We start from the raw sequence: 24,731 nt of genomic DNA on the forward strand, positions 1-24,731 counted from the left end.
CCGGTTGCCTTTTGACGGCGTCCCTTATACTGACCCCGTCTCGCACATGCACCGTCTCTCGGTGCTTGGTGCTCGTCCAACCGTGATGTCATGTTCTTTGTCGTCTTCCGCGCACGGTGATTGTCGCTCTACACCGACTCCTCTCGCGACTTTCACCCGCTCTGTTGGTGCAGATGACTCCATCGACCACGCCTCGCACACGCGCCTTCCCTTGGCTCTTGGGGCTTGTCTGCATGCGCCCTCGTCTCCACCTTCGGGCTCTACAGATGATACTAGTCTTGCTACACCGCCTCCTCTAGCGGTTTCCACAGATGGTGGTGGGCGCTAGTTTTTCGGTGATCCTGCGCCAACTACTTCGGCTATGTACTTCACCGAGCAGGAGATTGTCCGACTTCGTGGATTCTTGATACTAGAGCATCTTTTCATATGACTCATGATTCGTCCACCCTGTCCTCTACTCGACCTCTCGATTCTCCTGTTCATGTTCTTACTGCTGATGGTACCTCTCTCCCGGTTACTGGCCGGGGCATTCTTAGCACTTCATCTTTTCATGTTCCTGATGTTGCTCATGTTCCCCGACTAACCATGCAGCTCATGTCTGGTGGCCAGATTGTTGACTCTGGTTGTCGTGTCATTCTCGACTTTGACTCTTGTTCCGTTCTGGACCGTCATACCGATGCTCTCCTTGGTGCTGGCCCCCGGCGCCGTGACTCTCAGGGTCTCTGGGAGCTTGACTGGCTTCACCTACCCTCCGCTGCTACCACCGCCAGTCTCTCCGCCTCTATTGCCTTGTCTACCAGCTCTTTTTAGCAGTGGCATCATCGCCTTGGTCATTTGTGTGGCTCTCGTCTCTCCTCTTTAGTTCGACGCGGTCTTCTTGGATCCGTCTCCGGCGGTTTGTCTTTAGACTGTCAAGGTTGTCGTCTCGGTAAACAGATCCAGTTACCTTATCCTCATAGCGAGACCGTGTCTCAGCGTCCTTTCGACCTTGTTCACTCTGATGTTTGGGGTCCAGCTCCCTTTGCCTCGAAGGGAGGTCATCGCTACTATATTATCTTTATAGATGATTTCTCTCGACACACATGGATATATTTTATGTCTTCTCGTAGTGAGGTCTTATCTATCTATAAGCGTTTTGCTGCCATCGTTCACACTCAGTTTTCTACGCCTATTCGTGTGTTCCGTGCTGACTCTGCTGGAGAGTATATCTCCAAGATGTTGCGTGGATTTCTTGCCGAGCAGGGTACTCTTGCTCAGTTCTCTTGTCCTGGTGCTCATGCTCAGAATGGCGTGGCTGAGCGCAAGCATCGTCACCTTCTTGAGAAGGCTCGTGCGTTGATGATCGCCGCCTCTCTTCCGCCTCACTTTTGGGCTGCGGCTGTCTCCACTTCCACCCATCTCATCAACCTTCAGCCGTCCACTGCTTTGTAGGGCGGTGTTCCTTTCGAGCGTCTCTTTGATCGTTCTCCTGATTACTCAACGCTTCGTTTGTTTGGTTGTGTTTGCTATGTTCTTCTTGCCCCTTGTGAACGCACCAAACTGACCACTCAGTCTGTTGAGTGTGTCTTCTTAGGATATAGTGACGAGCATAAGGGCTATCGTTGTTGGGATCCTATCGGTCGTCGGATGCGTATTTCTCGGGATGTAACTTTTGATGAGTCTCGTCCTTTCTAACCGCGTCCATCTTCCTCAACCTTTTCAGTGGAGGATATCTCTTTCCTCACTTTTCCTGACACGCCTCCCTCTGTGCCCAGTATTCCTATTCCTCGTCCTGCTGGTGCAGATCCGACGCCATCCTCTCCTACAGATTCTTCCCCTCCCTCATCGCATGACTCTCCACCTTCATCACCGACACATTTCCCAACTCCACCTTCATCACCGATACCTTCCCCTTCTCCACCTTCATCATCGCTACATTCCCCGTCTTCACCTCCAGTGATTCTACCTCTTCCCTCCTTTCCTTTTCATTATACTCGTCGTCCATGTGTTGTGGATAAATCCACTGACGTGCCATCTACTTCTGGTGCGTCGTCCTCCTCATCTCAGCCGACTTATGGTCTTCGGGTTCGGCCTCGCCCTCCCCCTGACCGCTATTCTCCTAGTCGATATGCTCTTTCGGCTGTACTTGAGCCTACGTCTTATCACGATGCTGTTGTTCATCCTGAATGGCAGTTTGCGATGGCAGAGGAGCTTGCTGCTCTTGAGCGCACTGGCACGTGGGATCTTGTTTCTCTTCCTCCCGGTGTTCGTCCCATCACCTGTAAGTGGGTCTACAAGGTTAAGACTCGCTCGGATGGTTCTCTTGAGCGTTACAAAGCTCGTCTTGTGGCTCGTCTTACGATGAGACATTTGCTCCTGTGGCCCATATGACCACTATCCACACACTTCTCGCCGTGGCCTCTATTCGCCATTGGTCTGTTTCTCAGCTTGATGTTAAGAATGCCTTTCTTAATGGTGAGCTGCGTGAGGAGGTATACATGCAGCCCCCACCTGGGTATTCTGTTCCTGATGGCATGGTCTGTCGTCTTCGTCGCTCTCTCTATGGCCTTAAGCAAGCCCCTCGCGCCTGGTTTGAGCGTTTTGCCTCTGTGGTGACTGGCGCTGGTTTTTCGGCGAGTGATCATGATCCAGCGTTATTTGTCCACATTTCTGCTCGTGGTCGGACTCTTCTTCTTCTTTATGTTGATGACATGATCATCACTGGCGATGACCCTGAGTACATTGCCTTTGTGAAGGCCCGTCTTAGTGAGCAGTTTCTGATGTCTGATCTTGGCCCTCTTTGCTACTTTCTTGGGATCGAAGTCTCTTCTACCTCTGATGGCTTTTTTGTTTCCCAGGAAAAGTATATCCAGGATCTTTTTGCTCGTGCTGCTCTCACTGATGAGCGCACTGTTGAGACTCCCATGGAGCTCAATGTTCACCTCCGTGATACTAATGGTGACCCCTTGTCTGATCCGGCGCGTTATCGTCATCTTGTTGGGAGTCTTGTCTATCTAGCTGTCACTCGACCGGATATATCTTATCCAGTCCATATTCTGAGTCAGTTTGTCTCTGCTCCCACTTCGGTTCACTACAGTCACCTCCTTCGTGTTCTTCGATATCTTCGAGGCACGATCTCTCACCGTCTGTTGTTTCCTCGCTCCGGTTCAATACAGCTTCAGGCCTATTCGGATGCTACGTGGGCTAGTGATCCCTCGGATCGCCGTTCACTTTCTGCTTACTGTGTTTTTCTTGGTGGTTCTCTCATTGCCTGGAAGACGAAGAAACAGACTGCAGTTTCCCGTTCGAGTGCAGAGGCTGAGTTGCGAGCTATGGCTCTTTTGACGGCAGAGGTGACTTGGTTACGGTGGTTGCTTCAGGATTTTGGTGTTTTTGTCACTACACCTACTCTTCTACTGTCCAACAGTACATGTGCTATTAGCATTGCGCGCGACCCTGTGAAGCATGAGCTCACCAAGCATATTGGTGTTGATGCTTTTTATGTGCGCGCTGGTGTGCAGGATCGGGTTATTGCTCTTCAGTATGTGCCTTCCGAGTTACAGTTGGCGGATTTCTTTACGAAGGCCCAAACTAGAGCACAGCATGGCTTCTATCTCTCCAAACTCAGTGTTGTTTATCCACCATGAGTTTGAGGGGGGGGGGGGGTGTTAGAGTTATATCTATATATCCATGTAGCCTTTTCCTTTTGTCTTTACCCCATTGTATAAGGGGTTTTCTGTATATTACCTGCACCTGTACATGTATATATACTGGCCTATGGCCCCATGGGAATACAAGTTGCATATTCCTAACAAGTAGGAGATGGTTTTTCTACACGTTTAAATATGTTAAAAATACACCCTTTTGTAATCTGAATGAATAAGAGTGCGGATTTTTTTATCCCATCCCCACTATCTACTCTTAGATCATGCTTTGAGATTAATTTATATTTTTTGTTTATACACCATACAACATTGTAATCAGGCACCCAGATGAACAAATTCTTGTTTAACTTGTACACACACATGATTATTGATTATCTCACCATAACTACACACATGCGAAGTCATATCTGATTGCTTCAAAAATAATTATTACATTGAGTCATAGCTATTGGCATGTGGATTAGTTCATAACCAAATGAAACAGTTTTTTTATCATAAACATGGACTAAGTCCTTCATTGTGGGACAGCTATTGGCATGTGGATAAGTTCATAACCAAAGGAAACAAGGGCCTTGGCAGTACTTCAGACACGCAACCAACACACCAAGGTTAATTCTCCAAACATAGCAGCACTACCAATCAGACAAAAAACTGTGCGAATTAAGTGTCGTAATACATGCAACTATATGCAAGTGAACACATCTATACAAAGAGTATGTGCAACTTCGGAGTTATGACCAAATTTCACACCGAGTGGAACAAGCTGGGGGAGAGTGCACCTTCAATTCGTTTCGATATTTAAAATGCTAAACCCTTGACGCAAAAGAAGGACAGCAGCAAGCCAGAGGCCTTAGCAATACCCCCAACACGAGGGCGCTTTTCTTCAATCATAGCAGCACTGAAGTAACAATCAGACATGAATTTGTGCTTATTAAGTGACATAATGCACGCAGCTACGCAGGTATGCCTGACTAAAACATGTTGACACAGAAAGCAGGAGAAACAAGGTGCTATAAGCAAACAGGAGTAGAGTTTAGACAAAATTGCATTCTGAACAACAAAGATCAAAGTACCAGCCTTGAAATGAGAAATACTGAATAACCATTCCAACAACTAAAAATGCAATGATTGACATCTAAGGAAATGCCAGAGTGTATCACTGTCAGACAGAAGCGTTCTCAAACAATACGAGCAAGACCAATTCTAAGTAAAATTTATCTTGCTCCAGGAGAGTCCATCTTTCAACTCACTTCTACCGGAAGAAAATGTACACACAACCATAGCACCGGTTCTTCCGTCAACCTTAGCAGCAATCCAGTAACTATGAGACACATAACTATGCTAATTAAGTGTCATAATACACACATGCATCATGTATGCAAATATGCCTAAAAACATGCTCACAAAAAGCAAGCACAACTTAATACTTATAACCAAATTGCACAGTGAGAAACAGACGTCAAACTAACAGCGCACGGATGAGCCACGTGATAACAATTCTTGCATCTCAACCAAAGATAGCCGTAACAAAATTACAGTAAATTTGGGTGCCAGGGAGGCACAATAATGAATTTATAACACATAGAACAATACTGCATAGTTTAGAAAGTTACGTAGATGTTCAAGACATTACAATAAGCATGAATAGCGTAGCTGCAAAATGACATGTTCTACTAGTAGTACTAATAAGTAAGAAGAGCTAAGAGAAAATACATGCCGTGATTCCATGGGCAAAGCAAACTGGTCAATCCGACACTTGAAGACTCATGTTTCGGCCTCATAGTCCTGCACTAGCCAGATATCAAAAGTTGTTGCCGGATACTGCTGAACCGGTTTGCTGCACACAGCCAGTGTCCCATTCATGTCGAACAACTCAGCAAAGCAGCGCACCTGGGAAGGACCACGCATCCACTGGAATGACTCGGTACCTGTGTCAAATACAAGAATACGTCTAGGGCACGTAATGTGAAAATCAAACCAATAACAATTCCAGTGCAGGTTGCCATGGTTGTGGAACGTCGGACAACACAGTCTACCGGCTAACAAACCCGGACGGTCCAGTTTAGTCGACGACAGTATGACTTTGATGCTCCTCCATTCGTTATATCCCACTGTTAAGACATTCCCCATTTAACCTGTGGTGGTAGAGGCCACATATGAAATTATACAATCGAGGAATAGGCATGCGAGCAGCTTGCGGATGACCAGGCTGCACATGTAGAATTCAATGTATCACTCTTGCCATGTAGATTTTCAGCCTTGATTCGGGAAGAAATATTTAATATATGGACTAACACATGTATACTTGCACGTTGCCTTTGAAAAAAATATAATGAGACAAAGATGAGAGGATAAAATAGTAATAATTGAGGCTGCCACGTTGGCGCTTTTTGGTAAATTGGACAGACAACTACCAACATAATGCATTTCAGATCATATTGGATTGGAGTACCTTTTTTTGTTACCAAATTTAGTGTAGATGTGTATTTTCATAAATAGATGACCAATATAGGTGCATTTCGGACGTCCACACAGGGCCGGCCCTGGGGAGGGGCAGGGGGGCGGCCGCCCCGGGGCCCCAAAATCGAGGGGCCCCTAGCTCCCCCGGTATACATGCAGGCTATGGCCTATGGCCCAACGGAACGTTCGCACGCAGTGAGTCACGGAGGATGAGCCAGCGATCGATTCGTTCATTAGTACATGCACGTAGAAAAAGAAGGAAGTTCCGATTCTTTCCTTAGGTTAGTACGTGCACTCCGCAATAGAAGGAACTGATTGATCCCCTTCCGTTCCATCACGCACGCATTCATGCAGCGCTTTCCAATTTGCCAGCGGCCGCTGACGGTTGTCTCTTGCCTCTTGGCTAATTGCGACTGTGCGTATGGCGCTCCTTTTGCATTTTCCCCTAAATCAATTTTTCCTTTCTAATTCAGTCAGGTCGTCCGCCGATTTCATTTCCCCGGCGGCCAGCGCAACATCACTTTGCTCTCTGTCCATCAACAATTCGACCCTCTGGGTGAGCATAGAGGGTATAGGGGCACCCGGGTGCTGAAAATCCTGTGTACTAAAGTATATCTCATATCTTATATTTCATACCGCAGTTCCTACTTCCTAGTCTCCTAGATGAACAGCCGGCACATCGGACCGTTCGACAATTGTCAATTGATGTATTTTCTAATATTTATTTTCAACATTGTGTCTTATCATGCCGTTCGGGAGGAAGTGTCCATCTGGTAGTGATAAAAGGAGAAGGAAGAAAGTTGTGGATGACATGTACAATCACAGTGCGGAAATATGTATGGCGAAAGTGATTATCAAGAAGAAATCCTAGAAGCTGAGAAGGCTTTTCAAGTTAAATATTTCTCTTATTTTGTGGGGGAAGTTAAGTATTTCTTCTTTTGTTTTGTTGATATGGCGATCACTTCTTTGAAAGGTAGATTTAAAGAACTCATGGTGATTAAAGATATATATTCGGATTATATTTGCTCGGGCGGACCATGAAGTCGCATGATATTGAACTTGAAGAGTGATGCACAAAATTTCCAGAAACTTTCTCTCTTGATGGTTCATGAGATGTTGAGGTATGTGATCTTATTCTTGAATTGAAGACTATAAAATTAACTTTGCCAGATGGTGTAATGTGAGCTATGGAGATTTTTTAGCATGTCCAAGAAGTTGATTGTTACCCTAATATCTCCATTCCTTATCACATCTTATTTACTATGCTTGTGACTAGCTTCCAAAGTTGAAATTGCTGAAGAACTATTTGAGGTAAACAATGGTTCAGAGAGGTTAAATGATTCGGCAACAATTGATATGCATCAAGAAGAAATTATTGGATAATATTGACATCGACCCCATCATAATTGACTTTGCATCGAGGATTGTTAGAAGAAAATTTTAAGGTAATATGTATAAATTATTTGATATGCATACTAATTTTAGATGGATTTTAAGTGTTACCGATAAATATTTCATATATACGTATATTCATTTTTATTGTTATGGCAGACATGTTAAGGGCCCCGAGTTTTAGTCTCGCCCCGGGCTCCCAAAATCTCAGGACAGGCCCTGTGTCCACATCAAGAAGCTAGCAGCTAACTAGTTATGGTGTTCTTATAGTTAACTCTTTATATGCAATTCTTAAAGCTAATCAAGTAAAATATACTTTTATGAAATGTGGTGTCCCTATGTAACTCCAATAGGTAAGGTGTGTTTGCATCGCTATCATTCCAAAATATTATTTTAACTAGAGATAGCACAAAAGGAGCTGAATAGGGAGCGACAAATGTCTGTTACGTGTAGAAAAACGAATTTTTAGGTCATCTGTTTTTGTACCGTGTGGTGGCAAAGATTGACTGGTGTACAATAAAATGTGTTTCCTAATTGAATTTAAGGCACAAACACGGCTGAGTTATTTAGATGGGTGCTATGTTCGATGGTAGAAGTAGGAACTTTTAGCCATCAGGTCATTATGGAAAACCAGATATTGTATCCATTTTCAGGATAATTTTTTCTAGATTCCTCATTGATAACCTTCTCGGTCTGGAACTCATAAACCAAAGTACAGAAAAATGCAGCATCTACCGCCAAACAAATGTGCAGCAAGAGGTGTCTGAATTTACCACCTGATGGGAGACAGAAGCTGCTAGAATGAGTAACTTATAAGCTGTTTTTTTTTTTGCTTTAGACTTTCTATTTAGCTCTATGCAAAGAGCTGTTTCCCTAGTTGGTAAGTTCAAGCTGGTCTGTAGTTTGTTTGCTAATAGTTAAGTACGGTTGAGATCAGTTTTCATGCAAATGGAATTGGAGGTTTGCACCTATTGCGCACAATATTACTTAGTTTTGTAAGACCGATTGAAGCAATCCTATGCTCATGTGTGCAAAAAAAATGAATGTCTTGAATTTTTCTTTAAATAGGCGCACTTCCTTAGTTGAATGATCACATTTGCTGTAAGGTAATTTGCTTAAATTTTGGAAGCAGAGCTGCAGTTTGAGTGGATAAAAGCAATCCAGATGGCATAATAGTATAGCCAGTGAAGTTCACTAGGTTTTCCACATGGAAAGAAAGGTGACCATTCTTATCTTAAATCTGCCAAAGTGACTAAGTTATATGTCTTTCAGTTTGCATACCTTATCTCTTAGTGTTCGCTTCCACTAAGAAAACATAAAATATGGAAACAAACAACAGCAGTAGTACCCACAACACATGACCAGGGTACTAAGTTTAATTCTCCAATCACAACAGCACTGAAGTGACAGTCAGGCAAAAAACTGTGCTGAGTGAAACGTCGTAATACACATAGCTATATGCACACAAAGAGCAGGTCCAGCCTGGAGGGAGATCAAATCGCACACTGAAACTCAGAGATCAAACTAACAGCCAACGAGCACATAGCCATGTCTTAACCATGCCAAAACTAAGTATATATGGGAGGTAGGGAGGAACGGTAATAAGGAGTTTTAATACCATAGATTCATACACCATAGTCCAGAACAGTATGAAAAAGTTCAAGACATAATAACAACCACCAAGTGATGACATCGCAGGTGCTACAGCATCCATCCAAAATGACATATTCTACTGGTAGTTATGACAAGCGAGAAGAGCTAAGAACAAAAGACATGCTCTAAATATCAGGGCAAAGCAAACCAGGAGCCTTGAACATTCAGATGCGCCCTGTGGAGAACGGAGCCTCCTCGTCTTAACCTTGATGCATCTCATGGGACGGAATTGGAAGAATGCTCTCCTGGAGGCGGTAATGAGCAAGCCGCATACAATGTTGATTCTTACCAATTTTAACCAAACCTAAGAATTTGCCATCAACGTCACAGTGCAACACATGTTTGCCATTGAACCTGACCAGTAGCTCACGCTCATTTAACACAGCCATATCATTGAACGACTGCACCATTGAATGAATTGGTGTTCTCTTTTTCTTTTTGTAAGAAGTTAAATAAAGTTGACGTGATGCCTCCATCGTTGACAGTTCGATCCGATACTTGAAAGCCCAGATTTGTGCCTCGTAATCTTGCATCACCCAGACATCCATAGTGGAGAAACTAGCAGGAGTCGAGCCAGCCCAGAATGCAAGCGTCCCTTTCATATCAAACAGCATGCTATTAGGGCAATGCTGGCCAGGACTGCGCATCCACCGGAATGACTCGGCTTTTGTGTCAAACACAATAATGTCTGCACATCCTCCCATGATGTCACTGGAACCAGAAAGCCACCAGTGCAGGCTGCCACGGTGGTGGACTGGTGGTGAAAAGCCGGATGAAAAGTGCACCTCATTCATTATGCTATTTTCCACAGAAGGCAATGAGACCGTTGGAATTTTTACTATGATGCGCCTTGGCTTGTCAGATCCCACTGTGAGGACATATACGCTGGATTTAGACGAGTCATGTGACTGAGAGAACCAGAGCACCCTACATTCTGCAGTTGGATGGTGGCGGTAGAAACCAATCACGAAGTTGAATTGCCCTTGAGGCTGCGGTAGGATATCATACTTGCGGGTGACCGGGTTGCAGATGAAGAAATTGGGTTGCGTGTGATGGTAGATAATCAAGAAGCCATCGCAGGAGCCTTTGAGAGTGAAACTGAGATTCCTTCCCGGACCAAGGGCCAGAGCTCTTGACTGGAGGTACCACCACCGACGTCACCAAAGACGACATGACTGACAGCCCGCCCACGTGCATAGACAATGGGAACCAACGGCTGTCGGCAGTGGTGTTCGAGCATGAATTTGGGGGTGGATGTGGCACTGCGCCATGAAGTGTTGACAACTCGACAGCGGCCGACGTCTTTGGAGGGCAATCGGATGAGTATCATGTCCATAATCTCCCCTGGCAGGTCCTCAAGCATGGTTGCGCCTTTCTTGTCTGGCATCGTGCTCCGTCGAGTCCAGTCAACTGAAAAGACAAGCCGAGCTTTAGTGCAAGCTGAAAACCCGCCTCCACGATTAACTCCTTCGGACCAGTTCGAAATAAAAAGACAAGCAAGTAAAATACACAAGGAAGGCGAGACGAGCTTACCCTAGGAGACAGGCCGCCACGAGCAGGAAAGTCCAGTGGAGGCGCCGCCAAGCAAAATCGGCAGCGTCGGTGTGTTCCCTCGCCTGTAGACACAAGTACAAGTGAGATTTGAGCTCAATCTGCAGGAGAAAGTATCAGACAAAAGGTCAACTGAAAAGACCAGGCAAGCTTAGTGCCAAGAGGTAAGACGCGCCTCTATGGCTAACTCCTTCAGACCAGCTCCAATTAAAAAGACAAGTAAAATACACAAGGAAGGCGAGGCGAGTTTACCCTAAGAGACAGGCCGCCCAGGCGAGGCGAGACGAGTCTAGCGGCGGCGGCGACAAGCAATAACGGCAGCGTCAGTGTGCTCCGTCGCCTGTTGACACGAATACAAGGGAGATTTCAGCGCAATCTGCAGATGGCGCAGGGCAAGAGAAAACATCGGACAAGAGATAGGGACGGCGACCAGTTTGGGCGGCGAAGCTGCTGACCTTCGTCGTGGAGGAAGGCGGCGGAGAAGGTCGACGGAGGCGGGAAGTGACCGAGGGCGGCGGGTCAAACCCCAGAGGGGCCGTGCTCCCCCGCACCCTGTCACGGAGGGGAGCTCGACCAGGAGACCATTGCGCGAGGTGTGGACAGCGCAGCGACCTCGATCTGGAATCCACGGGACAGGACGGCCGCGGGGAGAGGAGTGAGGAAAAATTAGGTCTTCCAAGGGAGAGGGACGGGGAATTTTCTTAGAGAGGGAGGATATTGACTCGGCCGAGTCCTTTTCTATTGTTTGAACGGCGGCTGGGTCTTTTTCTTTCTTTCTTTGCATTTGGACTATAATTTTTTGGGCTTATAAAATCAGGCTTTTCCCCTCCAGCAACCAACTTGAAACACCCCTCTCTCTCCCATTCCGAGCATGTCGTCTTCCCCACCCGTATATAATTTTTTCAGACTTCAATCACGTTCTCCAAGTGCAGCCTTCTCGAAGGTAAGAGGAATAACGATGAAGCTCCGAGGCCGAATAGACCCGGCGATGACATGGCTGGGAGGCAAGTCCAAGCCTTGTCAAGGGCAAGGGGGGAAGGAGGCTTTTCGCTCACCCCCGGTCGATTAGACGGAACACGAGCTCGAGACGGGGAATGCGGGGCAGGCAGTACCAAGGCGGGTAGTTTTTGACGAGGTTTGGATGTGGGGGGGGGGGGGGGGGGGGGTATAAAGTACATGCAGATTGAAGGTAAAAGACCAAGTGTCAGCCCTTGAATTTCAGTCCAACGGTCGCGATAGAAGTGGGGACATGGACTAACACCTAATTTTATTCCAGACGATTGATGCACAATTGCTCCTTATTCATGTGGCCTCGCCGCCCTGTCTTGCGCGTTGCTAGTCATCGGGCATCTCTTGACCATCGCTGACACCGATGGCGCACAATCTTCTACTTATGCTCCAACGCAAACTATCCTTACCCCAGCAATGTGCCCAAGACTATAAACTTCCAACCTTGTCTTCACCAGAAGTGGGTCTGCGTTGTCATTATTTCCGTCCCCGTCTCTTTATTAATGGCATGCGAATCATAGAGAATGACATAATACAAAAAATATGAAAAGAACGAACATATGCGATTTATTTTCCTTTTCAGCCGAGAGAATCTGCGAAGCATCTCTAGGTTTATGTATATGTATATCTATTTCATACGACCTTTAGGCCCCCACGTCGCCCACCCTCTCGGGTGACTCAGGAGGAACCCGGCCCTAGCCGCCAGGCCGCACATCCCCCCATCACCCCAGCCGCCGCTGAAGGAGGCCAGCATGCTAAGCCCGGGCGGCGGATGACGATGGCGGCAGATCTCCTCCCTCTCACCGCACAAGGAAGGTGCGGGGCATCCTAGCCATTGGCCCCACCCCGCCCCACCGCCTGGATCTAGGCCTCCATTGCACGGCGGTTCACTCCCAGCGATGGCGGTGTGGTGGTGTCCGATGGCGGCTGGAGGGCCGTGGAAGGCATGTTCTGCTGCATAGGGTGGATGCATACAGGTTGGTCCACGTCTAGATCCGACTGGATTTGTCTTTGGTGGCCGGCGTGTGGTGTGGGGAGAGGTGCTGGGGTCCGTGAAGACGCGGGAAACTCTAGGAAAAACCCTAGATCTCCTCAGTATCGAGCGATGATAGTTCTTCTGCGTCGTATTCCCTCTTGAGGGCGTCGTTTATGGAGTTAGCTCCGGCCGGAGGGACCAACAACGATGGCATACGTCTTTATGGTGAGGCTCCGCGTGGATCCAGTCAACGGCAAGATCGGGGTTACACATCTGCCAGTAAAAATTGATCCAACTACGATCATGGTAGACGATGGCGGCGTCTCCGACGTTGGTTCCTTGTCGAGGCATCATACTTGCAGGTTGTGTCACCATGCTCGGGTTATCCCGGGGGGAACCCTAGATCTGTGTCTCTTGGATCAGACGATGACGACACCTTTGGTGTCGTTCTTCCTCCTGGGGCCATCATTTTGGAGCAAGTGCTAGCTGGAGAGGGCAAGTGGTGGAGCGGTGTTGCATCTTCATCATCGAGGCAGCGGGCCTCAATGGTGTGGTGCAATGAGGTCTCGGTGTTGGACGCATATTGATGGGCGTGTGCCGGAGGATGGTGCTGTCTGACTGGGGGTCACTAGTAGAAAAAGTCCCGGTTCATAAGGGCCTTTAGTCCCGGTTCTGGAACCGGGACTAAAGGGTCGTTACTAAAGCCCCCCCCCCCTTTAGTCCCGGTTCTTATATGAACCGAGACTAAAGGCCCTCCACGTGGCCGTTGTGTGGAGGTCCACCTTTAGTCTTGGTTGGTGCCACCAACCGGTACTAAAGGAAATTTTATGATTTTTTTGAATTTTATAAAGTACATGCAGATTGAAGGTAAAAGACCAAGTGTCAGCCCTTGAATTTCAGTCCAACGGTCGCGATAGAAGTGGGGACATGGACTAACACCTAATTTTATTCCAGACGATTGATGCACAATTGCTCCTTATTCATGTGGCCTCGCCGCCCTGTCTTGCGCGTTGCTAGTCATCGGGCATCTCTTGACCATCGCTGACACCGATGGCGCACAATATTCTACTTATGCTCCAACGCAAACTATCCTTACCCCAGCAATGTGCCCAAGACTATAAACTTCCAACCTTGTCTTCACCAGAAGTGGGTCTGCGTTGTCATTATTTCCGTCCCCGTCTCTTTATTAATGGCATGCGAATCATAGAGAATGACATAATACAAAAAATATGAAAAGAACGAACATATGCGATTTATTTTCCTTTTCAGCCGAGAGAATCTGCGAAGCATCTCTAGGTTTATGTATATGTATATCTATTTCATACGACCTTTAGGCCCCCACGTCGCCCACCCTCTCGGGTGACTCAGGAGGAACCCGGCCCTAGCCGCCAGGCCGCACATCCCCCCATCACCCCAGCCGCCGCTGAAGGAGGCCAGCATGCTAAGCCCGGGCGGCGGATGACGATGGCGGCAGATCTCCTCCCTCTCACCGCACAAGGAAGGTGCGGGGCATCCTAGCCATTGGCCCCACCCCGCCCCACCGCCTGGATCTAGGCCTCCATTGCACGGCGGTTCACTCCCAGCGGTGGCGGTGTGGTGGTGTCCGATGGCGGCTGGAGGGCCGTGGAAGGCATGTTCTGCTGCATAGGGTGGATGCATACAGGTTGGTCCACGTCTAGATCCGACTGGATTTGTCTTTGGTGGCCGGCGTGTGGTGTGGGGAGAGGTGCTGGGGTCCGTGAAGACGCGGGAAACTCTAGGAAAAACCCTAGATCTCCTCAGTATCGAGCGATGATAGTTCTTCTGCGTCGTATTCCCTCTTGAGGGCGTCGTTTATGGAGTTAGCTCCGGCCGGAGGGACCAACAACGATGGCATACGTCTTTATGGTGAGGCTCCGCGTGGATCCAGTCAACGGCAAGATCGGGGTTACACATCTGCCAGTAAAAATTGATCCAACTACGATCATGGTAGACGATGGCGGCGTCTCCGACGTTGGTTCCTTGTCGAGGCATCATACTTGCAGGTTGTGTCACCATGCTCGGGTTATCCCGGGGGGAACCCTAGATCTGTGTCTCTTGGATCAGACGATGACGACACCTTTGGTGTCGTTCTTCCTCCTGGGGCCATCATTTTGGAGCAAGTGCTAGCTGGAGAGGGCAAGTGGTGGAGCGGTGTTGCATCTTCATCATCGAGGCAGCGGGCCTCAATGGTGTGGTGCAATGAGGTCTCGGTGTTGGACGCATATTGATGGGCGTGTGCCGGAGGATGGTGCTGTCTGACTGGGGGTCACTAGTAGAAAAAGTCCCGGTTCATAAGGGCCTTTAGTCCCGGTTCTGGAACCGGGACTAAAGGGTCGTTACTAAAGCCCCCCCCCCTTTAGTCCCGGTTCTTATATGAACCGAGACTAAAGGCCCTCCACGTGGCCGTTGTGTGGAGGTCCACCTTTAGTCTTGGTTGGTGCCACCAACCGGTACTAAAGGAAATTTTATGATTTTTTTGAATTTTTTTCCCGAATTTTCAAATTTCTTCATTGTTTTAACCTCTAATCTCTAATCAGCCCTCATCACTGCTCAATTTAACCTCTAATTTCTAATCACCCCTCATCATTCCAAATCATCTAACTTCCCGAACGGTCACCCATCCTCTCACTACCCCAGCTTGAGCACGCTTAACTTCTGGGTTCTATTCTCCCTCGTTTCCAAGTCTGCAATTGTTGTTTTTCTGACAATAGTAGGATATCAATCCTATTAACCCTCAGGAGTTTAGCTTGAGCATGTCACCCATTTCACTGTTTGAGTTTGAAACTATCATTCTAAAAAACAATAATTATTTAGTAATAGTAATATTTCTTGAATTAGTAGTTTGACCATTGTTTGACCACAGTTTGACCAGATTTGACCAAAATTCTAAAATATTGAAATAATTATTTAGTAACACTAGTATTCTTGAATAATTGTTTAGTAACACTAATACTTCTTGAATAAGTAGTTTGACCAGATTTAACGAAAATTCAAAAAAACTGAAATTTGAGCATAACTTTTTTTCCTTTTATAATTTGAGGATTCTAAAAATTTAAAAACAGGCCGTAGGCGGTCAAAACCGGATGTGGATTTTCGTGCTGAACATTTTGATATGTTATACGTTTTTTCTGACATCGTATGCAAAAGTTATAGCCGTTTTACATTTTCCCTACACTTTTTGCAAAACATGTCCAAATTTAAGTTTTTAAATTTTCCTAACTAGTAGATGTAGTAACATAACTACATCTCGAAGGATTTTAACTTTTGAAGTTTTTATCATTTTCTTTTGCTTTTTACAAAACTGAAAAGATGATACACGGGGGGGGGGGGGGGGGGGGGTAGGATTTGAAAACTGAAAAGGTCTAACCTTTAGTACCGGTTAGTGCCACGAACCGGTACTAATGCCTCAACCCCATTAGTACCGGTTCGTGGCACGAACCGGTACTAAAGTACTAATGGGCATCGCACCCTTTAGTCCCGGTTCGTGGCACCAACCGGGACTAAAGGTCCCATTTGAACCGGGAGTAATGCATGTACGGTGCCCTAGCCGCTCGAACCGGGACTAATGCTCACATTAGTCCCGGTTCGTAGTGCAAACGGTACTAATGCTCTTTTCTGGCCGAACCAAAGCCCCTTTTTCTACTAGTGGGTATCAACAACAGAAAGGCCTAACAAGGTCAATGCATTGTTCACTCCTTGAAATGGCACAACAGAAGATGGCAACAGCAGATTCTAAAGTGCACGCATGCAGTGCGCGCTGAGTTTCCGCTAACCGGTTGGTGCTCTCCCTGCTCGCAAGCAGGTGGCGTGGTCAGGCCAGCGGATTACATGGTGTGTGGTAGGGCTATGTCAGGGCCGGCCCAGGGTAGGGGCAAGAAGTGCGACGCCCTAGGGCCCCACCTGATGAGGGGCCCCAACCTGTGTGGTACGTATGCTATACAGCACATCGTTTTATTGTTCAGCCAATCGTTTCTTCAAGTAGAGTTCGGATTCCATCGATCTAACCAAGGGGCTAACGCCACAGCCGTTGTTTCTTCTCCCCGCGTCTGTCTTCTCGTTCTCCGTTCCGCTCCACTTCCGAAGCACCTAGCAATGATTATGACTGGTTCCGTTGATCACCCTTAAATTTTTCATCACTACTACTCGTACCTTATGGATTTCTCATTTTTTTCTGCAGCACGCTACCTATAAGTATGTCCCATCCTATGAGCAGCCGCAGGGGGTAGGCCAGACGAACCACATCAGTTATGTTTGCTTTGCAACTAGGATGGACACCGCCTCAAAAAGTTCTAGTAACTTTTGAGTCTGTTTTCCATTTAATCTTTGTACTCAATTATGTAATTTTAGCTCACTAGTTGGTCTTCTCTTTCTATACTGGTTTCTCAAACACGAAATTGAGGATGGAGCGAGGTTGAAGATGTTTGGAATTGGCTAGTTCAATTTCTACTTTTCTCCTCCAACGATTCAGCTGTCCCCGCTCCTTTCCTGTGGTATACGTATAACCTAAAAAGCTTTGTTGGTTGTTTGCTAAAATTTACTCCCTCCGTTTTTATTTACTCTGCATATTAGAGTTGATGAAGTCAAACTTCGTAAAGTTTGACCAAGTTTATAGAAACAATATAGACATTTATCATAATAAACCTATACGATGTGAAAGTACATTTAATAATAAATCTAATGTTGTTGATTTGTTATTGTATATCTTAATATTTTTGTATATAAACTTGGTCAAAGTTTGTAAAGCCTGACTTTGACCAAAGCTAATATGCGAACTAAATAAAAACGGAGGGAGTACCATGTCCCTGGTGTATTATGAGATCATATTTGCCAATGAATTCTTGGTACTGTTGTTTAGTTAGATGTTTGAAGTCTGATAAACTTTTGTGATATATATCAGTATGAATGAAATTATTGACTATGTCTTTCAAAAAGAAATGTCTTTCTTCATGGGGCCCACTTTTGAAGCTCGCCCCGGACCTCGGAAAAGTTAGGACCGGCCCTGGGCTATGTCAGTGCACATCATCAATTTTGTAAGTTTTTTTTTGAGAAGTAGGTGTGGCGGCTGTTTTTGCGAAAGGCTTTATTGAGTAATATAATAAAGATGGTTGTGTGCATCGTTCGATGCAGGCAGGGGTTTATCCTCCTTTTTGAAAAAAATGTATATGTATATCACATGAAATTCATTATAGTGGGCAAACTGAAAAACTCAAAGCAGCCGACAAATTTTGTGCTGATCTTAGAGGCAATCATTGAGCCTGAGGCTCGACAACTTCTGCATTGTGAATGCATCTGCTAAAGGCATTTTATTTGTGCAGCTTTCCATTAATTTTCATTTACAGACCACATAAAACTTTGGGCTCATGATTCCAAAAAAGCATTCAACATTTACACCTACGTACACCATAATGCTCGCACAAATAAGATAACTTATATTCTGCAAGAAAAAATAATATGAAAACAAGAGGCTAAAAGAGCAACCAATGAATGCTGCATTTGAGATCATATTATGCCACTTTACCAAGTTTAGTGCTTGTGGGCATTTTCAGAAACGGGTGACCAAAATAGACCACGGTTGTCTTTTACTCTCCATTGGCATCGGCATGCTAGAGTTTGCCCCCCTTTGCCTTACAATTGATCAACAAATCACTTGAATCGAAACTGCACAATGTGATGATCCGTATGATACTGTGAGCGGTAAGGTTAACAGCTTGTTACTGGAAACGACAAGAAAAAATATATCTATTTGCTAATAAGCAGTGCTAGTTGTTCAGCCCGGCATGCGTGGAGAAAACTGCATACTTTCAGAGCTCTGGATGGGTACAAGAAATCAAATCGAGATGGCGTCATCGCATAACTTGTTCCATGTCACCATTGAATTCTTCGCATTTTCATATTCAGAGAAATGTAGCCAGTGTTAAGTCAGGCCAAGCTGACACTATGGAGGTAAATACAAATATTTTATCTAGCATATCTATGTTGCTTGGTTGCTCCAGAGTCCAGACACATTCTCAACCCTTTTTTGTCAAAAAAATGAAAAGCACTAGTCGCGAAAAAAGAAAAGGAAACATAAGTACAGTCAGTAATCCCAGCACAGACTAAGTACCACGGATTTCCTCAATCAAGGCAGGGAGGTAATTAAGGTAACAATGAGGCACACACTTGTAGTAATCAAGCGCTGCGATGAGCACAGCTATGCAAGTACGCATGACAAAACATGTTCACACAAATAGCAATCTGGTGAGACTTACCAAATCGCATACTGGAACATTACAGATCAAACTAACAGGCTATAGAAGAGATCCCGAATAACACAGTGTGTCGTTATGTATTTCCATGAAAATAAGAGGTATTATCAGTGGTAATTTGCCCAATCCAGCAGTATAACCGTGCAGACATAAACAACTGGGATGGTTTGAACTTTTAACCAGTATCATAATCGGTCGATTTTCCATTTGATTCAATACATGAATGAACTGAAAATGAAAAGAAATATTGTTGAGTTTCGTAATTCTGTTACAAAACATTATCCAGTTAACAATGAACCATCCAACACATTTACCTTGCTCCAGGAGACGTTCAACTCGTTTCAGTCCAAAACACAGAATAAAAACATTGGCAGTTGACATGGAAAACCAGCATGAAACAAAGGACCTGGCATTACTCTCAAGTCCCAACACACGACCAAAGTGCCAAGGTTCTTTTTTAATCATAGCAGCATTCAAGCACATAAAACTGTGCTAATTAAATGCCATTGCATACATATCTACACAGGAATGCATTACACAAGCATACACACACAAAGAGCAGGCACAACTTAGGAGCAATGACCAAATTGCACAATGAACAACAGAGGTCAAACAAACAGCCTATGGACGAGACACATGGTAATATTTCAAGAGCTAACCATTTATTTGCTCAAACAGCATGACCAACAGTAAATCTCTCATCACAAAGAAACCAAAACTGGAGTAAAATTGAGCAGCAAAGACGAAGAGTAACAAAGTTATGACATCATAGATAAATACTCGATATTTCAGACCATTAATTAACGAGATGTTCAAAACATTATAATGAAGTTATGAAAGCAGAGGTGACATGTTCTAGGGTAAAGTTTCTCTGTAGCTCAGGCTACATAGAACCTCTTATCTCCATTCCTCCAACATTGCTTTGAGATCCGTACTCTTCAACTAACTTACAGCAAGAAGATTTTTCTTTTTTATTTCTCTCAAATGAAAAAACATATAGACTTCATTGCAGATCAAACAAAATTTACAAGTTCAATGTGTGAAAAAACTTTCAGATTTTTTGGACCAACATAAATATACAAAATGAGGATTTTTTTGATTAAAAAAATAAATTTTACCATTTAAAATGCATGAAAAAATCTGAAAGTTTTTTCCCACATAGTAATTAGAATGTTTTGTTGTCCTGCAAAGTTTGAAGTTTATACGTTGTTTCGTTTGAGAGAAACAAAAATGACAAATATGCCTGCACGGATCATGATGCAAAAATGAATGGCTAAGATAAGGGATACCATGTAGCTTGAGCTACACAAAACCGCACTCCATGTTCTAGTGGTAGATCTAATAAGAAGAAAGAACAAAAGACATGCTCTAAATCCATGGTAGAGATAACCAGAAATCTTGAACATTCAGACACGCCCAGTGGAGAATGGAGACTCCTCATCTCCTTGAATCTCTTGCGACGGAACTGGAATAATGCTCTCTTGGAGGCTGTGCCGAGTAAGGACCATACAATATTGACTCTTTCCAATGTTCACAATTCCTAAGAACTTGCCATCAATGTCGCAATGCAATGCATGTTTACTGTTAAAAAGTATCAGCAACTCACGCTTGTTGAGCATAACCATACCATTGAACCATTGCACCACTGAATCCACCATTGATACATCAATTCTGTACTTCAAATTCCAGTTTTCAGCCTCATAATCCTGCATCACACAGATATACAAAAAGGAACGTGAGCTGCCCCGGAAAGCAAGCATCCCCTCCATGTTGAACAAATCCTCTCGCCCCCCTCGTTTCACCCCCGCGGGCGACCCAGGGGGAACCCTAGCCGCCGTCCTCTCGGCCCTCCTCCCGCCCCCACCTCTCCTCTCCGCCGTCCGTAGCACCGCCGGGCAAAGCTTGGCCGGCTGGGCAGCGGCGGGGCATCTCAACCCCTTGTTCGTCGCGGCTGGCACGGAGCAGCGAGATCGGGTGGGGCGCCGGACTAGCGTGGGGTCGGGCGGCGCAGAAGGTGGGTTTCTTGGCGACGTCGTGCGCGGCGCGGCGGCGGTGGCGGCCTGCTCGCGACGTGGTGACGGCTGCATGGTGGGCAAGACCGGTGGTCGCGGGCGCTGCCGGATTCAGATCGGATCCAATACTGGGTCTTGGGCTTGAACACCGTCAGCCGTCACGGGGTGGTGGTGGTCGTCGCTGACCATGCCGGATCGCTGGATTCAGCGCCTGGATACCTACGATGGATTCTTCTCGATCCTCCTCCATGGTGGTTTGAGCCCCACGGCTCTCTCATCTCTGTAGGTTTTGGTTCGTTGTTCTTTGCCGGATCCGGAGCTGACGGAGGTTTGGTGGTATAGGATGGGGACCGGAGGAAACTTTGATCGGCTTGTTCGGTCCGGCATTGGCGACATCTCTCGTCGCTATTACCTTCCGTGGAGGCGATGTCGAGGTCTCTCCTATCCACCTCCGAACCCCTCCCGGACGAAATTCCAAAATTCAGTCTGGATTGGACGGCGGCGGCGTCCTTCGCGTCGTACCCTCCATGGAGGCGTCGTCTTGGGAAGTTCTGTTGTTCAGTGGGAGATGCTATGGGTGATGGACTCCGCGTAGCTCCAGCAGCGGCGGCGGTGTGGAGGTTGCCACGAGGTGCGGCGTTGTTTCTGCCGCGTCGATGACGACGAGTATTGGCGGCATGGTCTAGCTAGATATCGACGACAAACGCGGCTGGATGGACGAGCTCGGGGCGGTGGCGCTGTCTGGCATCATGGTGGCGTCGACAGCTAGCCTGGCAAGGTCTTTGCGTCGGTACCTGCTCTGAAGATGGTTAGGTGGATGACAGCTGCGGTAGCCTCGGTGAGTGCGCCGGACCAGTGTGTGACCCATTCCCGGTATGTGGCTGGGATGGGCAACCGAAATTAGATGTTAGGTTTGGGTGAGATGTCCGTTCAGTATTAGGCTCGGACATTCGGCACCTCTGCATCAAGATGGTGGCTTCAGACTTACTGATGTAATGATTTGTAAGGGCTCTGAGAATAATAATAAAATGACTGCATGCATCGCTCAGACGGTGATGCCCGTGGTAATTCTCCTTTTCTAAAAAAAAATGTTGAACAAATCCCTATAATTGGATTTTTTTTTAAATAATACATTTTTTATATTAAATTTCAGAAATATTACGCTGTAATTATATTTTTTAAAAATATAACACAATCGGCCTACTGCTGACCGATTGGATTCAGTCGGCCTGCTGCTGGCCGATTGGACCCCAGTCGGCCCACTGCCGGCTGATTGGATCCAGTCAGCCCACTACTGGCCGATTGGCCTCAGTCGGCCCACTGCTGGCCGATTGACACCCAGTCTGCTTTCTCTAGGCTGACAGGTGCATGCACCCATTTATCTGATAAATAGGTATTTGAAAAATGTTGAACAAGTATTTGAAAAAAATGTTGATCATGCATATAAAAATATTAATCAAGCATTTAAAGAAATATTGAACAAGTATTTTAAAGATGTTGAACAAATATTTGAAAAATGTTGAATAGGTATTTGAAAGATATTAAAGAAGCATTTTAAAAAATGTTGATCATGTATATAAAAATGTTAATCAAGCATTTGCAAAAAATATTGAACAAGTATTTCAAAAAATGTTGAAAAAGTATTTGAAAAAAATATTAATCATGTATATAAAAATGTTGAACAAGTACTTGTAAAAATGTTGAACAAGTATTTGAAAAAATATTAATCATGTATATAAAAATGTTGAACAAGTATTTGTAAAAATGTTGATCATGTATATAAAAATATTGTACAAGTATTTAAAATATGTTGAACAAGTATTTAAAAAATGTTAAACATCTAGAAGTTGGTGGGGTAGTTATTAGCTGCATTGGGGATCGATGCCTGGTCTCCATGGCAATCACCAGAGCAGCTACCCACCCCATTAGTTTCCAATTGCTTGTTAGAAAAGGGATCGCGACCAACTAGAGGTGACTGAGTCGGTCTTCTCCATTATTTAATTCTTTTTTTATTTTCTTTCTATATTATTTTTTCAAATACTAGTTCAAAAAAATTAAATACTTGTTCAAATTTTTTCAAATACTTGTTCAACATTTTTATATACATGATCAACATTTTTATTTACATGATCAATATATTTTAAAATACTTGTTCAATATTTTTTTTCAAATACTTGTTCAACATTTTTTTAAATACGTCTTCAACATTTGTTGCAAATGTTTAATTAACATTTTTATATATACATGATCAACATTTTTTTAAATACTTCTTCAACATTATTCACATACCTATTCGACAGTTTTCAAATATTTGTTCAACATTTTCAAATACTTCTGCAACATTTTTTAAAAATGCTTGATTAATATTTTTTAAAAATGCTTGATTAACATTTTTATATGCATGATCAACATTTTTTCAAATACTTCTTCAACATTTTTCAAATATCAATTCAACAGATAGATGGGTGCATGCACCTGTCGGCCTAGAGGAAGCAGACTGGGTGCCAATCGGCCAGTAGTGGGCCGACTGGGGCCAATCGGCCAGCAGTGGGCCGACTGGATCCAATCGGCCGGCAGTGGGCTGACTGGGGGCCTATCGGCCAGCAGTAGGCCGACTGAATCCAATCGGCCAGCAGTAGGCCAACTGGATAATATTTTTAAAAAATATAATTACGGCGTAATATTTCTGAAATTTAATATAAAAATTGTATTATTTAAAAAATATTAGCCTATAAATGTACGTCTGGAGGGGACTGCCCATCCTCCGGAATAACTCAACTTCTGTGTGAAACACAATAATTTCTCGGCCCTCTCCAATAATATCACAGGTATCATAAAGACACCAGTGCAGGCTACCAAGGTGGTGGACAATATGATGAAGAGTTCATAAGAATGTTTAATATCTCCTGTTCTAGGGAAGGCGATGAGACTGTTGCCATTCTGACTCTAATGTGTCTCAGCTCGTCGGATCCTACTGTGTGGATGTATAAGCTCGATTTAGATGATTGATATGAATTTGAGACCCAGAGCACCCTGTATTCTCCAGTTGGAATGTGCCGATAGAAACCAAGTAGTATGGTATTGCGGACGCCTTGCGCAAATCTAGGCTGTGGTAGGAGAGTATACTTGCAAATGACCGGGTTGCAGATGTAGAATCGAGATCCCCGGGGCCGGGAGGGACGACGAGGAAACCATCACACGTGGCTTCAAGGCAATTCTCAAAGTGGTGTTTGTGTCCTGGGACGAAAGGCCAGAGCTGTTTACTACAGACTGCGGCACCGACGTTACGCAAGATTACGAAACTGGCGGGCCGCCCCAACCCATTGATGATTGGGAGTGACGGCTGGTGGCGGTGGTGTTCAAGCATGGATTCAGGCGTGGAGGTGGCACTGCGCCACAACGGGCTAACTGCTAGGCAGCGGCCGACGTCCTTGGGCGGCAGCCGGATGAGTATCTTGTCAATGATCTCCTCAGGCAAGTCCTCAAGCACGGTCACGCCTCTTTTGTCCGGCATGATGGTCCGCTGAGTCCGCTGAACTAAATAATGACAAGCGTTAGTGAATCACTTTGGTGATTAGCATAAATTAATGAAAAACTGGTAAACACACACACACGTTTACGCCGGACGGCACCAATGGTAGATGCAGATTGCAGAGAAAAACGAAGAGACGAACCGAAACAAGAGAGAGAGAGACGCACACCTGTGGCGGTGAAGAATTGGCGAAGGAGAAGTTCTCGGAGTGAAGGAGATGTTCTACTGACAAGAAGA

General features: G+C 45.3%; 2 pseudogenes; both read right to left on the reverse strand.

Moving 5' to 3' along the window:
• Nucleotides 1-9,349: 9,349 nt before the first annotated feature.
• LOC125522510 (F-box/kelch-repeat protein At3g23880-like) lies at nucleotides 9,350-10,536 on the reverse strand (annotated as a pseudogene).
• A 9,820-nt stretch (nucleotides 10,537-20,356) lies between these two features.
• LOC125519376 (uncharacterized) lies at nucleotides 20,357-24,476 on the reverse strand (annotated as a pseudogene).
• Between the last annotated feature and the right edge of the window lie 255 nt (nucleotides 24,477-24,731).

This window comes from Triticum urartu, chromosome 7A (assembly GCF_056163025.1).
Source record: "Triticum urartu cultivar PI428250 chromosome 7A, HENAU_Tu73, whole genome shotgun sequence".
NCBI classification, from domain to species: domain Eukaryota; kingdom Viridiplantae; phylum Streptophyta; class Magnoliopsida; order Poales; family Poaceae; genus Triticum; species Triticum urartu.